Source organism: Aptenodytes forsteri, unplaced genomic scaffold, assembly GCF_000699145.1.
Source record: "Aptenodytes forsteri isolate BGI_AS27 unplaced genomic scaffold, ASM69914v1 Scaffold207, whole genome shotgun sequence".
Taxonomy (NCBI): domain Eukaryota; kingdom Metazoa; phylum Chordata; class Aves; order Sphenisciformes; family Spheniscidae; genus Aptenodytes; species Aptenodytes forsteri.
Window position 1 is genome coordinate 2,489,740 of NW_008794836.1, and position 6,138 is coordinate 2,495,877.

The following is a 6,138-nucleotide window of genomic DNA, read 5'->3' on the forward strand; positions in this document are numbered from 1 at the left end:
GATTCTGCCTCCCCCCCCCCTTCCTTTTTCCAGTTCAAGTAATAAAAGAATGACACTTTCATTTTTTTCTAAATTTCAAATTTTACATAAAATTTCCTCAAACTGATCTGTTCATTTTGGTTGCTAAATAATCTTCTCACTTCTTAAAGTTTTTATCACTTCATAGTTTTCAAAGCCTGACTGCCAGAAAACAGCTTATAGGGTTTTTTCTTCCCCTCCTTTTCTTATTTTTGGGTGGTACAAGTGGTTTTCTATTCATAATGAACAAATGTGTTAAAAGTCCTGTCAACTCTTCTGACAGATGTGAAAATGTGATTTATTCCTAGCATGGATATATTTTTCCTCACTGAGGAGTTTTAATTTACTCATTTATTCTCCCTTCCTTAAGGAGCAAGCTGATATGAGAGAGAAGAGGAAAAGAAAACCTACCACAAATTAAGAAATGTGTAAATATATGCTATCTCTCACTTGAGTGTTAAAAGAAAAAATCTTTTCTGACAGATGTGAAAATGTGATTTATTCCTAGCATGGATATATTTTTCCTCACTGAGGAGTTTTAATTTACTCATTTATTCTCCCTTCCTTAAGGAGCAAGCTGATATGAGAGAGAAGAGGAAAAGAAAACCTACCACAAATTAAGAAATGTGTAAATATATGCTATCTCTCACTTGAGTGTTAAAAGAAAAAATGTGAATAGACTAATTGCTGACATTACCAATGTAAGCTAAGCATTTATAAACTCATTGATTTTGATATGGTGCAAAAGTAGAGAAAAAGACTTTTTAATAAGGTTAATTGTTGGGTAACAGGTTCAGCTGGTCTCAGAACAGGGTTTGCACTGAGAAATGTTGAATATCATAAAGATCTTTACAACTGTGCAAATTAGACAGCAGTACTACAAAATATTTGGCAATATTTTAAACCCACTTTAAAAGAAGGTATAACAGAGGGTCTAAAATCTCTAAGTATCTGAGAAAGGGATTGTTTTACAGTTCTTCAAGAGAAGAAAGAAAACAACTGTCCAGAAAGACTTTTGAGAAGCCAGCAAGGGGTTTTCCATGGACAGGCCAGATCTATTTAAAGAAGTGCCTACTTGAAATTTTTATGAAATACAACAAGCCAGAATTAAGTTTTCTGACATAGTCAAAACTTGCTTTTCTGATTCATATTAACTTTGGATACATTTCTTCAGTGGTAACCTCCTTCTTCCAGGATCCCCTTCACTCCACAAAATCCTCAGTTCGGTTAGTGAGCTGGCTGGACAGCCTTGACTAAATTTTACCTTTTGTTTGTTCTCATGGTTTAGCCTGTGGTGCCTATGGAGCAGCAGCCATTATGCACATACTGTTTTGGTTAAAATGGTCTGTGTTTAAATAAAAAACAAAGCAAAGAAGCAAAACTTTACAATTTGGACAATAATAACTGTTTTTGTTACTGTGTGTTTGGTTGCATTTTGCTATATTCAGAAAGGAGCAGCTTCTTTGGAGAGACATAAAACTTCCTGCAGGATTTCAAAGCAAAGAATGGTTTCTCCTTTGTTGCTGTGGTGGGCCTGACTAAAGTTAGAGTGTTTCTTTCCTACCTTCTGAGCATCATTGGCACATCATGGAGAACGGGAAAGAGGGTACCTCCTTCCTCTCATTGTGAAGTTATGTATTACGGGGGAAAAAAAAATCCCCATAATGCTACTTGTTGCTACTTGTCCCTTTTCTTCTTTACAGCCTTTCACTGGCTCCAGCTGTCTTCAGACTGTTCTCAGCCAGTTTATATTGATAACCTAGAAAAAAAATCTGTGAATACTAAAAACAAACACTTGATTGCAAGTAGCACAGAGCAGTGATGGCAGATTTGTTGGGGAGTTGCACCTAATGACTATACTATAGACATTTCAAGAGTGTTACTTCAAACCAGCTTTAGTCAGGATTGTGGACTGAGTGTCCATTAGCATTTGGAGCATATTTGATGTATTCCTGGAGCACATCTCCAGATTTGTTTTTGTCTGAAGGGAATCCAGTTTGTTCAGTCCTAGACCTTTCCACAAAGTGACACAAGGCACAGTACATGGGTGATTGGGAGATATGCTTCAGAAATACTCTCTTTTTCTGGTAAAACGTTGAAGTGGATGGACTCGGTGCCAACCACAGTCTTCCTTTCTATTCCTTCAGACTATAGGGTCTATCTCTCCAGTATGGAAACGCTTTAACTTCCCACTGAATTTATGGGGAAAATGAGCAGACAGTGAATTATTTAACACAAGCAAAAGGACTTGGTTTCTTTTCTGAGAAACTGTCCAACTGTTTTTAATTACATTTTCTAAAAATCCACAGTCTGAAGCTGACACTAGCATAAGAAATTTCAGTCCATATGGTTGAGTTTGGTGAAATTAATGACAGATGAATTGGTGTAATACTGGAATGCTGAGCTGTCTTACAGACACTTGTCAGTATCTCTGCTGGCTAAAATACCAGGAGAAGGTGATATTAAAACTGCTATTCCTAAAGAGAAGCTTGAAAAAAATATTGTGTTAATTAACTAAACTTGGAGTCTTGAGTTTAAGTATCAGCTCTCCCAGCACTTGCTGTGTAATTCCATTTTGTGACCTTTGACTTATTTACCTGATGCATGTAGGCAGACCTCAGGTGGTGCTTGTACTGTAGTCACAGCTAGAAGTGTCAATATTCGTAAGAAGTTAAATGCCGTGGCATGAATATTTTGGCCTTTGCTAGCTCAGCGATATCTTCAGCAAACTTGATTTCAAGTTCATATTCATGGCATATATGTCTTCATGTCACTTGTGTACTTGTGGAAAATGTCAGTTTTTGGTGACGGGTGGTTTTTCACTGGTGTGCATATGCAGAGTCCATACAATGTGGTCCATAGTGAGGTTGCTTCAGGTACAATTAAGTGCAAAATAGTAAGTAACAAGACCTATCAGAAATCATAAGCTTTATTGTTCATACTTCAAAATAAAGTAGTCTTAGTTCTAGGCAATGTCAGTGTACAAATTTTTCAACAGCACAAATGACATTGTACAGGATCAGAGATGGCAATATCAGGAAAAACAACTGAACAGATTTTTGAGATAAAACTAATTCCTCAGGCCACCTGGACTGAGGTACAATAATGGGTTAGGGGGGACAGTACTGCCATAATTGAGACTTTATGGTTCTGTAAATAAAATGGATCTCACCCAGCAGACCAACATCCTTCACAAATACTATGTGCATAGAACATTTAGGAAAAAAGTTCTAAAAAAAAAAAAAAGAAGAAAAAATGTAGTGACTTACCATGTTGTGCCTCCTGGCAGCGTGAATTTCTTTATACTGCAGTACAATAGAAAACAGACTGGCTGGCTATCAAGCATGTGAGGTGTTTAGCACTTCAACTGAAATACCCAGAGGTTGTATCTGTATGGGAACAAGAACTTAAAAGTGACGGTATTTGCTAATTAAGCTTGCATCCATTTTGAAATGCTGATTAGTACAATTAATCTGCCTCTGTGCTTGGAGACTATGGAGAACTGTTGTTTTGATGGCAAAAGGTCTAACAATAGAAAAATAAAAGTACCAAAGGCCTTGTAGAATACATATTGGTGGGAAGTGAAAATGTTTTAATAAACAGCGAAGTGTATTGTTTTTGCAATATATACATCTATTCATTATTTATATGAATATATAAATGCAGGTACATTTACTCATTTGCATTTCTGGAGTATCCTCCATGTGGGGACTTCAGTCCTTCACTATAGTTTAACAATAAAACATGAATGTGAGCAGCAGCGTATTATTTATGTGTATATTTGAGCAATGCCTAGAGATATCTTGCTATAAATCAAGACACACCTCCATTCCTTCAAAGGAAGCAAACCAGTTCAGCTCAGCTATGTCAGCCATAACACCATTTGCCTAAGTTGTGCCAAACGCTTGATCTAACTCAGCACGCGTGCAGCAGCAGTTGAGGTACTTTACATATAAACTATCAGGGAAGAAAGCAGGAGAATTTTTGTGTCAGAAAAAGAATGCTTTCTTTCTCTTCCTCTCCTAAAACACGATCGACCACAAACCATTTCTTCTAATAAATAAAATGGACCTTGATGTAAGGAACCTAAACCAAAGATTGCTCATGTCTATGGTATCTAACATTATTCAAAATAGTTTAAGGAAATCTTACTCATCATCAATATTACAGAGCAGCTTTTTTGTTCAAGGTATCATTTTCAGTAAACCCTGTCAATATCACCCTAGAAAGACTAAAGTTAGCTGGTTCTGAATCCAGCTTTAAAATGCAAAGATAGAACCTGCTTTAAGCAAAGTGTTGTAATCTCTTCAGCTTGCTTTCTTTCGGCAGTGTTTCCAATGGATTCTTTCTGCATTTAATTTTTGCCTAAATGTACATTTACTCTTCAGAAGCATGGCAAGACAAAAAGAAGTGCAAATGTATTATGTTTTTATTTGTATTGTCAGGAAAGGATAACAGACACATGAAGGCCATCTCTGACACTCAAGTTTTGTGTTCAAGGTTATGGTTTCTTTAGTGTAACTGTGAAACTAAACAAGGGAACAGACTGTGCATTCTGAATATGATTAGTTTACATTTTGCACTCCATTTATAAAAATATTTTTCCTTGTACAAAATTTACCTTTTGTACCAAGTACTTTGTAAATCTAGTTTACCATATCTCTTAGACAATATATGATTATTTAATTGTAAGACAAATGTCTGCTATAGTAGAGTTTTTAGAAGTTATTGCCATTGCCCCCTTTTGCAAGAAGAAAAACATAAATCTGTTTTAATGTTACTGCACATCCTGAGTATGTCCACAACATTACAGAACAGTGTGGACAACTTGCTACATATACAAGTGTTTGAAATTGGAAAGTGTGTGTATGTTACTCATGTAAAATGTTTGATTCCTTTAATCTAATCAGAGAATCAACACCATGATGCTCATACCTTAGTAGCTGTAGGCCTTCCTTGGTAGTCTGACTGTCCTGCTTAATGTACGGGAGCAAAATTTTGACTTGTAATTGCTAGTCTCTATTTTACACTCATGACTCTGTAAAGAACTTGGAAAATGTCCATTTTGAAAAGCTAAAGGTTGGCACAGACTCCTCATAATTTCTTGTTTGACTTTTAATGAAACTGGAACTGAGAGGGTAGATGTCTTCCCTGATGTCCAGTAGCACCAGTTTCTTAGTCCCTCTACATGTACCTAGAGCCAAGAGTAAGCTAGTGCAATGGAAGAGGTGAGATGTTTTGAGTAAAGAGTGAATTCTGGAAGTAATTAAATATTTTAAAAATGGTTTAAAAATAATTAAAAAAAAAATTGCAAGACTTGCAACTTATCAGACTTTGATTCTTTGCTCTTATCTTCATTGGCTTAAGACTTAACTTGAGGAAGTGCTAGCACTCAAAATAGATGCCTATACTCATATAATTTAGAAAAGTTTTGTTTGATTAGTTAGTACAAGTTTGTTCAACGTATTAATACTGTGGACAAACTCAAAGAAATTAGTGACCTATGGCCCATTTTCCTTTACAATTAGAGTGACGTGACTTCTCTGTGTCACATATTGCAGATGTTATATGGAAGACTAATAGATGGGTTTACAGTGGGTTTTAAACATGACAAATCTAATGACTTCAAGGAAGCTAAGAATTTTTACAACCCAAGAATTTGCACTGCTAGGAGGAAATACTGAGCTGTTAGTTAACTCTTAAATCAGTCCAGTGGATGTGGAGAGGCATGTGATGGGTTCTGTATAGAATCAATGGATTTCTGGAACTGATTTATAGCATTGATGGGTTTACAGTGGGTTTTAAACATGACAAATCTAATGACTTCAAGGAAGCTAAGAATTTTTACAACCCAAGAATTTGCGCTGCTAGGAGGAAATACTGAGCTGTTAGTTAACTCTTAAATCAGTCCAGTGGATGTGGAGAGGCATGTGATGGGTTCTGTATAGAATCAATGGATTTCTGGAACTGATTTATAGCATTTAAACAGTAGGGTTTAATTAGATTTTACATTGCTTCATTCTTTTCCTCTCTCGTTTCTTCTCCCTTCCTTTTATTTTGTCAAGTATTTAATGTATCAGTATCATTCACAAATACGGTGTGAAGAATGGAGGGTTCCTC